This window comes from Hyperolius riggenbachi, chromosome 6 (assembly GCF_040937935.1).
Source record: "Hyperolius riggenbachi isolate aHypRig1 chromosome 6, aHypRig1.pri, whole genome shotgun sequence".
Lineage (NCBI taxonomy): Eukaryota > Metazoa > Chordata > Amphibia > Anura > Hyperoliidae > Hyperolius > Hyperolius riggenbachi.
In genome coordinates this window covers 336,783,502-336,799,421 of record NC_090651.1, presented here as the reverse complement: position 1 = coordinate 336,799,421, position 15,920 = coordinate 336,783,502, and the positions used below count along the sequence as shown (strand labels likewise).

At 43.8% G+C, this 15,920-nt stretch overlaps 1 long non-coding RNA gene across 1 annotated transcript in view; it reads right to left on the bottom strand.

Annotated features, from left to right (window-relative positions):
• Positions 1-296: 296 nt before the first annotated feature.
• The window catches only part of LOC137522941 (uncharacterized), a 58,823-nt gene continuing 43,199 nt past the window's right edge, over positions 297-15,920 (bottom strand). Inside the window, exon 5 of the long non-coding RNA XR_011022486.1 lies at positions 297-1,488. This is a non-coding gene — a long non-coding RNA (uncharacterized lncRNA). The remainder of the gene's footprint in view (positions 1,489-15,920) is intronic.

Below are 15,920 nucleotides of genomic sequence, written 5' to 3'. Positions count from 1 at the left end.
ACACAGAGGTCACCTAGAATACACAGTACAGTTGCACAGGTGGTAAAGGGAGATGGCAACAGTCAATGCACATTCCACACACAGCAGGCAGTGACCAGCAAAGGGATATTGTCACACATGTCTGTCACGCTTTTTTTTGTTTGTTTGTTTTTCTTGTGCAAACTGATATCAGCAATACGGTCAGTCACACAAGTGTTTTTTGTTTGTTTTTTACTTTCTAAAGATGTTTTATTTTATTGTCATATTTTCTGCATTTACTCTTGTTATCTACAGCATTACAAAACAATAGTTTCAGTAAAAACATTAACAAAGCAGAGAATGTAAAATATGTGTATTTTAGAGACAGTTTAAAGTAAATGCACATCCTCAAAAGGTTTTGTTTTGTTTTTTTGCATTCAATAGCCGAGAATATTCATGTCATCACATGAGCATCAGTAAGGGCCCACTAGCAGCTTTTTCTAAGGGCTCATTCACTCCTAGGGCGTTTTGGGTTGTTTTTTTAAACGCCGGCGATTTTCAAAATTGCCCTAAAAGAGCTCGTTCAATGATTCCCTATGAGAGAGTTCACATCTGAGCGGTTCATTTCCGGTCGGCTCACCAAAGCGCTGCCTGTACCATTTTCTGAGCGCTTTGACTCAATAGAAAATATAGGAAATCCCAAAGTGCTTGAAAAAGCACTTTGTATAGCGGTTTCCCCAGCGCTTTCATGAATAAAGTCCCATAGGGTTTAATGGGCATATCGCGCGCACCGCGCTGTGCTTTGTGCGCGGCAATTTCGCGCGAGTTTCTTCTTATCATGCCTAAACTGAGTTTAGGCGTAATAAAGGGCTTTTCACTGGCGTGCAAACAGTTTGCACCGCTTTGTGAATCAGGCCCATTGTGTTTATTCATTTCCAGGTGATAGAGATCACTTCCTGTCTGACGTGAGGAAGTGAAAATACAGAATCGCTCTGCAAAAGCGCTTACAAAAACGCTTTATACAAAACCGAAGTGCGCAGGTAAGCGCCGCTGGGAGGGGAAAAAACAAAAGGCCCCAAAAAAATCGAAAATCGATGACGTCAGATTTTAGATGTGAACAAGCACCTAGCTAGTGATTTGAAAAAACTTTTGCTACTGCAATGCTATGGGGGAATTGTGTAAAATCACATGGCTCAATTGGAATCACACCCATAGCATTACATTAGCAAGAGCTTTTCATATCACAAGCGCTTAGTAATGGCCTAGTAACATACTGCTAGTGGGTTCCAGGCCTGATGCCCACGCATGCCTAAGTGCACCTTTACAGTAAACTTTTAATTAGAAAGAGAATGCACAGCAAGGTCATGGAAAATGCGCTGTGCTGTAGTCGGGCAACACTGTTGCTGCAGAATGTCTTCACAGTGGCACTAGTTGTTGTTCCAGAGGTGTAAGTCAACGCCTGGTTTCCGAGCAAGTTGCAGACACTCGGAGTGGTGCAGCCTCGTATGCTGGAGGTCGATGATGATGATCCTGGAAAGTAAAAGAATAAATGAACTAAAGTTGAAAAAAGACATTTTTGCATCAAGTTCAGCCATGAAAACAACATAAACAAACAAACAGTACAATGCTGCATCCTGAGATGCTTTGCTTGATTTAGATTTGTTTTGTTTTTTTTGTTTAAGCATAGTTTAAAGCTTAAAGGACTTTTGAGATAAAAAAAAATGAAGTGAAATGCAGTACCCGCTTATGTTATTAATGTCATCCTTTCTCAGACTGTGCCCTCCGTTTGCAGATGTTTGCCACCCACCTGCTACCGTGCTTTACCATGTTACCAATGTGTTCTAAAACTAAAGCGATTCTGCTAAGTGCGACCCTGGCCTTACTGTAAAGAACCCTTTCCTAAAAAAATTGGCAAAGGCTAAGGTCAGACTTAGCAAAATCACATGAATTCTCCTCATACCGCATAGTGGAAAACTCATGTGATTCTGCTAAGTGTGCCCCTGGCCCAAAACTTTTTTCCTCCATGCACAGTTCATATCGTCTAGTCCTTTGCACAAGCCTATGGACAAAAAGCACATCTGCCAAGCTTTCATATTGCACTTTAATATTTTTAAACATGTCAATTAGATCTTCAGCTCCTACAAACATCCGAACAATTTGCCCAGGTATCTTCTAAACTTGGTCTGTTGGAAGATAGTTGGGCCTGTATGAGGCTGGCAAACAACCAAGATGACCAACTGATAACAGGTTGTTTGTCAGATCCAACTGGTGGATTAACCTGCCCAACTATCATGTAGGTTGGCCAAGTGTGTGAAAGTCTTTTGAACAACTGTGTTTGAATGCGGACATGTTGAGCAGTTTGTCGTTTAGCTTGCGTGCATGGTATTTAAGTGAGTTGGTTGTTTAGTTGGTTGCCGTGTTTGTATGTACTTGTCCTGTAAACAACTTGTTGTGCAGTTGGTCATGTTGTGCTATTGGTTGTGCATTGTGTTGGATGTGTGTGAGCTTTAAGGGACCACTATTGCGAAAATTGTAAAATGTAAAATACATGTAAACATATACAAATAAAAAATATGTTTCTTCCAGAATAAAATAAGCCATAAATTAATTTTCTCCTATGTTGCTGTCACTTACAGTAGATGGTAAAAAATCTTACAGAACCAACAGGTTTTGGACTAGTCCATCTCTTCATGGGTTTTTTTTAGCAAGAGTTTATTTTAAGACATTCATTGAAAACTATATTTAAAACTGTATTCATACTATAAATACAGTTTTAAATATAGTTTTCAGTGAATGTCTTAAAATAAACTCTTGCTAAACACCAGAGCTGGTCGTAGTCAGCCAACTTCGCTACGCTGGAACTACGCATAGTTTTCCGCAATTACGCTTCGCAAACTACGGCTACGAAATCAGAAACTTCGCTACGTTGGCATTTCATAGACTACACGTTAAAATACGGAAGCTTCACGTAGTGCGAAGCGTAGTTGATGCAGACGCTTATGCCCTTATGCGGAACACTTTCCGCAATAATCCGCTAACTATGCGCATGGGTGAACTAATATATGCGTACATTCTACCTTCAATGCGGAATTGTATACGTATAGAAGGGCAATAATGTTTCTGTGCATGCGCAATGATCCGTATAGACGCAGTTACCGCAAGCATAGTTGACTTCGCAATACATACGTCAACTATGCGTAGCGGGCGAAGCTTCGCATAGCGGGACTACGACTACGCGGAAATACGTATGCAACGTTTTAAAACTTCGGCTATGAACTACGATGTGTAGTTGCGGTCTACGACTCGTAGATTCGCGCTGGCGTAGTTTACGAGCAACCCTGATATATACAATAATGCAAGCCAGCCTTCCTGCTTGCTGTAGTTTTTTTTATTTTATTTTTGGCAGTTGGACAGAGAAACTGCCATTCATTAAGTGCTTTTAAAAATAAACAAAACCCTGAGAATCCCCTATCAGGAGATGCACTAGTCCAAAACCTGTTGGTTCTGTCATATTTCTACTACCTGCTGTAGGTGTGACAACAACACATACGTATTTTAAATGTTATGATTTTCATGATAGTAGTCCTGTAAAGGATTTTTTCTTCAGACTAAATAAACCCAGTTTATCTAACCTTCCCTGGTAAGTGAGATTTTCCATCCCTCGTATCAATGATGTTGCTTGTCTCTGCATCTGCTCTAAGGCTGCTTTCACATTGGGACGTTACAGCAGCCTGTAACGCAGCCCAAATCACAGTAATGAAAAATCAATGGGCTGTTCACAGTGCCCACATTGTGTTACAGTGTAATGCTGGACGTTGACAGAAAGTGCAGCATGCTGTGCGTTATACGCGCTTTTAGCAGCGTTAAACTGCTTGCACATGCACAGTGATTAGCCACATGGCTAATTAATAATGCTGACGTAACTGTTTTCTTCCTGGAGCGGCCGGTTTGTGCGCCAATTGGCTGGCTGGACCACGTGACGTGGAGTGTTCCGATCACATGGTCTCCACAGTCTTTTGAGCCGCATAACGCAGCTCAAACTGACGTCCAACTTAAACACCACCAGACGTTGCGTTAGGGGCATGTTATGCGACCTTAAAGAAAACCTGTACTGAAAATTAAAAGTCAAAATAACATGCACAAGTCATACTTACCTCCTGTGTAGTCTACTCCTCAATCGCTTTCTCCTCTCCTGTGTCCTGTTTGTCCACTGTGATCAATGGAATTCTCCGTCCTCCATTTTGAAAATGGCCTTCACCCCATAACAGCTTCCTGGTCAGCACACAGTTAAACTGTAACATCACCCACTTGAGCCATAGGGAAACATGGACACATCAGTTCTCCTCTCAGCTGTAACTGACAGCAACTGATATATAACTGACAGCAACTGATATATTTCAGTTCTGACAAAATGTTGTCAGAACTGGAAGGGATCATTGTCAGAAGAAAATGGTGAGCTTCTGAGAGGAACTGATGGCAAGGTAACTATGTAATGTTCATTTGAAGTTACCTCATGTGTTTATTTTAAATAATTTTACTCAGTACAGGTTCTCTTTAACGTCCCCTAAAACGCAGTGCCTTGGTGTGAAAGAGCCCTTAAACTGCAATATCTTTCCTGTCATGTGGTGCCCAGAACTGAATTCCATATTCCAGATTCGGCCTTACTAGAGAGTTAAACAGGTGCAGTATTGCATACATGAATTTCGGGCACCACAGAACACAGCCAATACTAGAATATCGGTACATTTACCGATATTCTACAATTTAAAGTGTTCATTTTCAATAGTAAAATATTGGTTATTGCCACTGATATTTTACTTTACCCAAAGATCACCCTACTCTCACACAGAACCCTCCCCCCTGTTGCCTAACCCTAGCCACCCCTCTGCACAAATCCCCTTCCCATCACCTAACCCTAACCACTCTCCCTTGCACAAACACCCTTCCTGATGCCTAATCCTAACCGGCCCCCTTTCACAAAAATGGATAAAAAAAACCCCACAAAAAATGATAACTTTTCCTTTCCTACTTAAAAACCGTTGAAAAAACTCCATAAAAACGATAATTAACATACTAACTGACAGTGATGATCCTAATCAGCTAATTACAATTACATTAAATTTTGTAGAAATTTTTGCAATTATGCCTACACGGGATTATAATTTGTAATTTCGTATACACATTCATTATTTCAAGTAATTTTTTGCGTCATTTTCACATAATTAAGTGCTGAATTTAGCAGTGAAAGGCAAAGCTCCCATACATGCTATTGACACTAAAATTCCTATACAAGTTAAAGAGAATAATCGGAAAAAGTCAAAAAACATTTTTTTTCAAAAATACTTTGTTGTTTTTGAGAAAATTGATTTAAAAAAATGCAAGGAAAAATGTTTTTTTAAACTCAGAGAAATGACAGTTTAAAAATCATGTTCCCTTTGCATTTTTTTAAATTGATTTTCTCAAAAACTACAAGGTCTTTTTGAAAAATGTGCTAACTTGTTCACAGTTTTCCCCTTAACCATTTATGCCACGTGGACGTGAGCCTCACGTCTGCAGCGGCAGCTGCTAAAGCTGCAAGGACATGCTAGTCACGTCCCTGCAGTTTGGGGGGGTTTGTACACGATTGTGCGGGCAAATGCCCGTGATCGCTATGTTGCTGGTAGCAGGGGGGATTGGCTACAGGAAACAAAAGTCCCATGTGCCAATCTGTACATGTCCACCAAGAATACACACTGTTTTTGTTCACAAACCGTGTTTATTCTTAAATAGAACCACTTCCTTCCGCCGAAAATTTCCGCTGCTTTCTGCCCCCGATCGTTAGATTTATGAATGGGAACTTTCATGAATCTCTCCACAGGCCACCCGTGATTGCAGGCTTCCACTGAAGCCTGCATCACTTCCCTAGTTACAACACAATGTTTCCTTTTGTAATGATCTGGGGGCGATTTCCAAAGTCAGCGCACACCACGTAGAGGGGAATTCCAACCAGCAGGTGGAGCTGTGGAGTACAGAGGAACAAGTCCTCTGTACATCCACAGATGCCAGATTGGAATTGCACGATGCACAAAATAAAGCAAGAACAGAGATAGATTATATGAATGTCTACCAATCTAGTCGCCACCCAGCGACGGTAGACATAGAACAGACCAGAGTGAGAAAGCTAATGGCAAGAGTGGCGATTGCTATCAGCAACACAAGACTGAGCAAGACAGAGCATGAATTGAGTAAAAGAAGACACAGCAAATAACTACAATCTGAACATCAAGGAAAATAACAAATGAAGTAGCTAAACGCGGTCACCGCACGTTATGTGCAACAGTGACAAGCGTGTTAATTGTACGGTCACCGCACGTTAAGCGCAACAGTGACAAAACGTACCAACCCTGACTAACGAATGAACATGGAAAACAAAGACAAACAAATAGCGGGAACGCTTGCTAATCGGTTGCCAAACACAAGACAACAGCAAGCGTTCGTTCCAGACAGAAAAGACTGAAGGAGTAACCAGTAGCAACCGCTGCCAAGGTTATACTCCAAGACACAGACAAGAGAGATCCACCACCTCTAGAGCTAGGGCGAATGCGATCTAGAAACAGGACTGAACGATTTACTATCAGCCTCCACAGGAGATAGTACAATCGCAAGAACAGTACAAGACAAAACAAGACTTAGGCAGTACAAATGCACTAGGAGGAGTGCAAAATGCACTCCCCAAGAATTTACTACACTAGAACATTCGCAATAAGGTACAAAGAGGCTGAGGCTCTAAAGTCAGTCTTCACCAAACAAAACCTATGATGAGCAAGGAATTCTGGGAGGAAGTGACATTTATACTGGAAACCTTCAAAGGAAGCAGACAAGCAGATTGCAAGATAAGTAGATGCAAATCAGTCAGCCTCGCAAACTGACAAAAAGTCCTCTTTTCCCTGGACTGAACTATGCAACCTGCATAGGAAACAAAACAGTCCAGGGAATCAGGGCCAGCAGAGCGGATTCTGACACCTTTATAGTGTACTTGTACGCTAATAGGATTTGCTCAGCAGGGACATCTTGTGGTCAAATAGTAAAAAGAGAGCTGTAACGATTGTGGGATATCTCCGTGTTCAGCGCACAAAGATGTGCGCTGATACTGCGGAGGTCCTCCACAAGCGTGTCAAGATACTAGAACCCAGCTTTTGGTGCAAGCACCAGTAGAGGGGAATTCCCACCGGCAGGTGGAGCTGTGGAGTGCAGAGGAATAAACCCTCTGCGCTGCCACAAATGCCAGATGGAAATTGTACGAAAAGCAGCAACGCAAGGCAAGATAGACCCCAAGAGAGAGAGCAAAGAGACAGAATCAATGTGTGTCCACCAAACTAGTCGCCACCCAGCAACGGTGAACACACAACGGTGGAAATAAAGTGAGAACGCATTTGCAAGAATGGCGATTGCCAAATAGTGACACCAGACTGAGCAGGACAGAGCACGAGAGGAGCAAAAGCACAGCAAATAATACAACGAGAATGATAAAGAAAATAACAAACGCTAGCTAACCGCGAACACCGCACTCATTCGCAACAGTGCATGCGGTTATGCGCGGTCTCCACGTGATAAGCACAACAGAGACAAGCACGCCTAACTAACCACCGACAGACAAACACGAAACAAAGAATGTGAACGCTTGCTTAACGGTTACCTCACCGAGCCTACAGCAAGCGCCCGTATCAGACAAGACAGACAAACGAGAAACAGTAACTAGGCAGAAAGGATCCACCGCTCTTCCGCCAGAGCAAGTGTGATCCAAGCAGGAACACAGATCAGAAAGATCCACAGCCGCTAACGCTAGCGGCTAGTGCGATCTAAACAAGACAGATCAGATGAGGTAGCCGGTAGCAACCGCTGCTCCAGCTTACACTCCAGGAACTCAGATCAGAACGATCCACAGCCGCTACCGCTAGAGGCTAGTGCGATCCAAACAAGACAGAGCGATTCGCTATCAACCGCCGCTGGCGACAGCGCAATCGCGACAGACAAGACAGGACAGAATAGGCAGTACAAATTATACACAAACTGACTGCACTAACTAGGAATGCAAGGAGCACTCCCCAAGAATTAACTATACTAAGATAGCAGTGGCTGACACTCCAGGTGAGTCCAGCAGGAACAAACCTCTATGAGCAGCAAAGCATTGTGGGCCAGAAAAGCTTTTATACTGCCCGCCTTCAAAGGAGATAGTTAGGCAATCTGCATGACAAATGTATGCAAATTCCTCAGCAGCAAGCTGCCAAACTGACAAAAGGTCTCTCCTCCAGAGACCTGCAGAATGCAGACCTGAACAATAGTCAAAAGGCTGCCTGCCTGCGCAGGCAGCTGAGCGGATCGTTACAAGAGCATATTATTATCAATTTATGGGCTAAAAATTAGCGATGGATGTAAAACTGAAAAAAATTACCTGTGTGGATTTTATTCACAGTAGCATGTGGTATTTTTAAACTGTAATGGCCAAAAACTGAGAAATAATGATTATTTCCATTTTTTAATTGTACCCATTAAATTGCATTTAGAATAAAATAATTCTTAAAGAGACACTGAAGCGAGACTAAATCTCGCTTCAGCTCTCAAATATAGTAGGGGCATGTGTGCCCCTGCTAAAACGCTGCTATCCCTCGGCTGAATGAGGGTCCCTGACCCCCAACCCACCCCCCGCAAACCTTGGTCGCAGACTTGGTCGCCGGATTCTGCTTCCTGGAGGCAGGGCTAACGGCTGCAGCCCTGCCTCCCAGCGCGTCTATCAGACGCGCATTGCCGCCTCTCCCCCGCCCCTCTCAGTGAAGGAAGACTGAGAGGGTGCGGGGGAGAGGCGGAGATACGCGCTGACAGACGCACGTGGGGCAGGGCTGCGGCGGTTAGCCCTGCCCCAATGCGGAAGCGCTCCCTCGCATTACGGAGGGGATTTGGGGGGACAGGGACCCTCGTTAATCCGCGGGATAGCAGCGTTTTAGCAGAGGCACACGTGCCCCTGCTATATATGAGAGCTGAAGCGAGATCTATTCTCGCTTCAGACTCTCTTCAGACTCTCTTTAACATAATGTACCACCCAAAGAAAGCCTACTTGGTGGAGGAAAAAACAAGGTATAGATCATTTCTTTGTGATAAAATTATTGGGGAATGAAAGGGAGGAAATATCCACGGGCTGAAATGGTTAACATACATAGCAATTTTGGTGATGATAGCATGCATGGGAGTTTTATGTTTACAAGTATATTACAAATGTAAGGAAATTTTGCATTGTAATTGCGAAATATGATGTGAAATTACAATTATGCGAAATTTGTGCTCATAAAAAGTTAATAAAGTTTTGCTTTAAACTCTCATAAATAATAAAAATGGCCTCAGCCTTTAACAGCTTTATATGTCTGGGGTTCCCCTGCTGCCCACCCCCATCCCATCAGAAATGGGTATAGAGGTACATCGTACCCCTTACTCATTTCCACAAAGGTTTAAGTAAAAAAAAAACTAAAAAAGTCCTTTATTATTCTAAACTAGTGGACCTAAGCCCGTTTAAAAAAGGGGTAGAGGTCTTCATTGCACATACGCCCGCCACGCATGCACCCAAGCCGTGCGCCCCTGCCCAAGCATGCCGCGTGCCCCCATCCGAGCCCGTCTACTCGCCCGCCCGTTCACCTGCCCCTTGGCCATGCGGCTCCTGTCACTTCCCCTCACTGTCTCTGCCTCCCTGCACATGCGCAGAGCGCCAATGGGACACTCACAGGGGCACGGGACGCAGAAGCCGTAGGGTTTTATTATATAGGATTAACCAGAAATACTTACCTGTACCTTTAAAAAAATGCTCCCATGCCAATATCCTCGGAAAGGTCCCATGTCAATATCCTCTCATCTTGTGATCTTCGTTACGTTGATTGAAGATTGAAGAGCACCTGAAACTACACACCGCCTCTAACCACGAAGCTCAAGCTATTTTGTCGCTAGAGCAAAAGCACCTTTGAATTTTAGCTCCCCATTGATCTATTAACAGACCAATTGTGATCCTCCTGAAGCCAGAATTTAAAGATGCTTTTGCTCTGGCTATGCAGCTAGAGCTGCACGGCTAGTGGCAGTGTGTTGCAGTGGTGTGCAGAGATCTTCAATCAAGTTGTAACTGAAGATCTCAAGTTTAGAGTATATTAGCATGGGACTGCTACCAAGGATATTGGTGATGGAAATAGAGATGACTCGAACCTCCGATTTTTGGTTTGCGAACCTCGAACGTGAACTTCCGCAAAAAGTTTGGTTTGTACGAACGTTGTGAACCGCAATAGACTTCAATGGGGAGGCGAACTTTGAAAACTACAAACATTTATGTTGGCCCCAAAAGTGATGGAAAAGATGTTTCAAGGGGTCTAACACCTGAGTTTTTGCATGGCGGAATGGGATACACGCCAAAAGTCCCGGGGAAAAATCTGGATTTGATGCACAGCAGCGTTTTAAGGGTAGAAATCACATTGCATGCTAAATTGGAGGCCTAAAGTGCTTTAAAACATCTTGCATGTGTATACATCAATCAAGTAGTGTAAGTAGTGTACTGCTTACCACTGACACACCAAACTCACTGTGTAACGCACCGAAAAACAGCTGTTTGTGTAGTTATGGCCATGCTGGACTGGTGTCCACTATGGCCAGAGTGCAGGCGATAGTGGTTTTCAAGCCTATATGGTCGCCAGGCTGAGGTAGCTCAATGACAGAACAGTGACTGTCCAGCTGATCGAATTTGGTCTGTCCACAATTAAGCAACGACCGTATTACCTTGGGTGTTCCCCCCGAGACACTCATATTGCTTCATTGTGATATGCAAGCCCCTTCACCGCTGCAAGGTAACGATCATGAAGGGGAATTGACACATGTACATGCCTTTTTGTTTTGTTGTTGCAACTGGAGCGCAGCCAGAAAAATTAGACAGGCATGTACACACACCAGAAATATTATTATAGAGGCCGCTGCTAGCAGCGGCCTTAAAAATTCAGGAATCCGCCTGGAGTCCTGGACCCTGTTGGTGGTGGCGGAGAAGGCAGTCAAGAGACCTTCAGGCAGAGATGCTGTGTGGGGACCGACTTAGTCTTGGGGCAGGCAGTCACATGGTGTGCAGGCAGAGATGCTGTGTATGGGGACTGACTTAGTCTTCGGGCAGGCCTGACCGTGCTTTGCAGACCATGTGGTCAGATGGACCCTTGACCCAACGCTGTGTGCCAGAGATGACACCACTTGCCTTTCAACATCACGGTACAGTTTGGGTATCGTCTTTTTTGAGAAATAATTGCATATCTTCCACTGAGGTGTGTGTATTTGCTTTTGTGTGCTGCTTTTCCTCAGGTGGTCATCCCATTGCAGTTTGTGCTTTGTCATCATGTGCCTTCATAAGTAAGTTGTCCCTACGTGGGTCTTGGTCTTTCCACGGCTCAATTTTTGGTAACAGAGAGTACAGATGGCATTGCTCTCATCTGCGGCAGACACACAAAAAAAATTTCACACCGCTGAGCCATGGGGTGATGGCACTTTGGTGGTGGCGGCCGACTGAGTGTTAAGTGGGGTGCCAGAATCAGAGCAGGAGGAGGAAGATATGTCACGCTTCCGTGCGGAAGCTGAGGAAGATGAGGTGTTCTGTGTTAAATAGTCAACTACGTCCTGACAATCTTGGGGGTTGATGGCGCCCGCCTTCTGTACACTGTACTTTGGTCCAGAGCCACACAAAACCACAACAGCATGACCTTGAACAGATCTGCCGGGTGGCCTGCCTCTGCCTGTTTTGCCCATATTGGGGGGGATGAAGTGAAAGGTATGCACTGACTTGACTAATACAATGTGCAGTCACACATGTGCAGTGAACAGGTATGCAGTGACTGGTATACAATATAACACTGCATGCGGTCACGTAGGTAGGTGCACTGAACAGATATGCAGTGATTGGTATTACAAATGTGCAGCTATCACACACACAGGTACCGTGAACAGGTGCAGTGACTGGTATATAACACTGCGTGCGGTCACGTGGGTAGGTGCACTGGACAGGTAGGTATGCAGCAATTGGTATTACAAATGTACAGCTGCCACACACACAGGTAGTCACTGAATGTGCTGGGCCTGGCAGTGGCACAGTAGGAATTACCAAGGGGCCAAGGGCCAGCTGCGACTGACTGACAGGCTCGTATATGCAACACAAGTGTCTATGGGACACACACACACACAAAAAAAAAGCTGTTGAGGGGTGCTTTTTAGCAATAAGTATCAGCAAGGAGCAAGCTAACAAGCCTAACAAGAGCCTAACTAAGCTTTCCCTATGTCTACAGCAGGTTCCTCTCCCTTCTCTAATTACTGCAGAGTGAGTGAAAAGACTGACGCTGCCTGCCTTTTATAAGGGGGGGGGGGGCTCCATGAGGGAGTGTAGCCTGATTGGCTACCCTGTGTCTGCTGACTGTGATGTAGAGGGTCAAAGTTGACCCTAATTATGTAGTATAGGAGGCGGGTCGAACTCACATATAGTTTGCGGTTCACCGCGAACGCGAACCAGCGAAGTTCACGTGAATCGGTTCGCTGGCGTACCATTCGGGACATCTCTAGTGGGAAAATGTATTTAAAGGTATAGGTAAGGATTTCTGGGTAATTTAGAATAATATAGGCCTTTTTTCATTGTTGTGGGTTTTTTTTTCACTTAAGCCTTCGTGAAAATGGGTAAGGTGTACTATGTACCCCTATACCCATTTCTCCTGGGAGGGGGATGGGCATCTTGGGGTCCCCTTCTTAAAAGGGGATTCCCCGATGCCACCATGAACACCCCCCCCCCAGGCTTTGAGGCTCCACCTCCTCCTTTGGCACTGGAGGTGAAAAGAGCCCCAGACAAGGGCCCCGGGAATAGGGGCAGGCTTGGCCAAGTTGCCAGGGATCCTTATACAGCCATATTGCAGCTGTATATCGATCTGTGGCCAAAGCATTGCCAGTTTCACAGGGTTTCCAGGAGGTCCATACGTGCTGGAAATACCGTCATGAAATTCATTGCTCTTTTTTTTTTAGATATATCAATTTACACTACCATTAGATTGATTGCTACATTATCTGTCATTTACCGCATTTAAATGTATACTTTTTTCCTATTGTAATTTTAAAATTGATTTTCTCAAAAACTATAAAAAAAATTATAAAAAAAACTTGAAAAATGTTTTTTTTCTTCTTGTTTCCAATGTTCTATTTAACATACCCTGCAAAGTTGGTGTTTCTAGCACGTATGGTGCCTTTGCTATTAACTGTTAAAGTAATAATGGATTCTGACTCGTGTTCATGGCTGCAATGCGTAATTCCGACTCGAAACCACATTCAAATTTGGGACTCTGATTTCTATCCATAATCATGGCAATCCGGAAGTAGGGGGAGCCGTGATCAAAACCACTCGAATCTGGAATTGGGTGTATTCAAGCAACCCTGTAGCAGAGCTGAAGGCAGCCAGAGTAGTGTTTATCTCCCTTTCTGCTCTGCTGTTATCAGAGACCTGTTGCTCAGCTATCAAAAGGCATCAACTAGCCGATAAGAAAATTGTAACCTGTTACCCTGCACTATATTTACTATTTATATAGTGTCAATATCTTCTGCAGCACTGTACTGAGAATATTGTCTTGTCACTTAATTGTCCCTTAGACAGAGACGGATCTGGACCAAGTTGCGCATGGGGCAAGGTCAGGTTTTGGCGCCTAAACTGCCATTCATTTTGCCGCCTTTTTAAGAATTCAACAAACTGCGCCTGGGGCAAGAGACCCGCCTGCTCCCCCCAGATTCATCCCTGCCCTCAGAACGGCTCACAATCTCATCCCTATCATAGTCATATGTCTATGTATGTATTGTAGTCTATTGCCAATTTAGGGGCATGCACAGAAGCGGTGGCTGCTATGGAGGGGACCCCAGGACACTGGCGGAGGGCATAGCTGCTGCAAGGGAAACCTAGCCAGGCTTCTAGGGGCTGGAAAAAGCCCCAAGTAAGTAAATATGATTATTTTTTTCAATCATGTATCCTTTAACCTCCTGAATTTTTAGTGATGCCCAAGTACAGCACAATGACATTGTTCTTGCTGCTCCCACCGCCAGAAGCTTCACCATTACACACGCTCGCCGTTTCTCCGCTCCCCCCTGCATTGCAAAAGACTAGCCATGTGAAAAGGCTGATGACACGTCTGTACAGCGTTGTTAGTGCACTGTCGCCTTTGGCTGACGACACATCTGTTGCTATGCAGGGCAGAACGACAAGCACGTGCAGCAGAATGACTTCCAGTGTGAGGGAAGTTGCCAAAAGGTCCAACATGGCAGATTTGTATCAATCATCGTTGGGCCGCTGTACTCACTCTGGTCCGCTGCCCAATTCTCAGGCCTTGCTCGCATTGCGCTCCAATCACATTCACGTTGGCTGATTTTTGACACTTTTTTTTATTATTTATGTGCGTTGGAAGATTTTGTTAAGCACTTTTCTATGCGCTTTTGCAGAGCGATTGCGTTTTTTCCCTTCCTGACGTCAGTCAGGAAGTGAACTCTTTGATCCGGAAAAGAATAAATACAATGTATTTTTTCTTTTACATATAACATAAATACAAAGGGCTTGATTCACAAAGCGGTGCTAACCCAGTTAGAGACTTTAGGCGTGATAACCATTGCACCACGCTGGTGAAAAGCCAGTTTAGGCGTGATAAGTTTAGGCATGCTAAGTTTAGGCATGATAAGTTTAGGCATGATAAGTTTAGATAAGTTTAGATCGTGCGCAAAGTCCCGCACGCAAAGCAGCGCCATTAAACTCTATGCGAAGTGCACCAGATTTTGCTAGCACAAAACTTTTGATCAGCTGTGCACTCCGGTACTAACCCAGTTGGTGCTTAAACTTATCACACCTAAACTTATCACACCTAAACTTATCATGCCTAAACTGAGTTAAGGCATGATAAAGGGCTTTTCACCAGCGTGCTAACTGTTAGCACCGCTTTGTGAATCAGGCCCCATGTATTCATTCTTGAAAACGCTCACAAAATCACTGCATATAGCGATATTGTGAGCTTTTTGCATTTTCCTATACCTTCCATTGAGGCGGAATCGCCTCAAAAATAGCCCAGGCACCACTTTTCTGAGCGGATCGGAACGAACCGCTCAGATGTGAACTTTCTCATAGAGAATCATTACACAAGCGCTTTCAGGGCAACTTTAACCTATTTTGGTTCCTGGATGTAGAAACTACGTCCAGGAACCATGCGCGCTACCGCGCGCTCCGGCGGCCGATTGCGCGCGTGCACACGTGCTCCCGACCCGCGGTTCGTTAGCCAGGCAGTCAGTGAATCGGGCTATGGTGCCCGATCACTGATTCCTCTCCTCCACTGAAAAAGCGACAGCTTCTCTCGGAAGCTGCGCCTTTTCTGGCTGTAACGTACCCCATGCGTCGCTCTAAGCGTGTGTTACGCTTAGAGTGACGTCATGTAAACAAACTCATGGCCGCCATCTTGTGGCCAAAAAGTAATACTACAACTAAAAGTGTAAAAAAAATGAAAATCAACACACATTTACATTATAAACCTATTGTTTACCTCCCACCCTCCCAAAACTACCCAAATAAAATGTTTAATATAAAAAAAAAAAAAAAAACATTACAATAAAAAAAAAAAAAACATGTAAATATTTACCTAAGGGTCTAAACTTTTTAAATATCAATGTAAAGATGAAATATTTCTATATTTTTTTTATTTTAAACTAGTAATAGATGCAAAATGGAAAAAATGCACCTTTATTTCCAAATAAAATATTGTCGACATACATTGTGATAGGGACATAATTTTAACGGTGTAATAACCGGGACATATGGGCAAATACAATACGTGAGTTTTAATTATGGAGGCATGTATAATTTTAAAACTATAATGGCTGAAAACTGAGAAATAATGATTTTTTTCCGTTTTTTTCTTATTCTTACT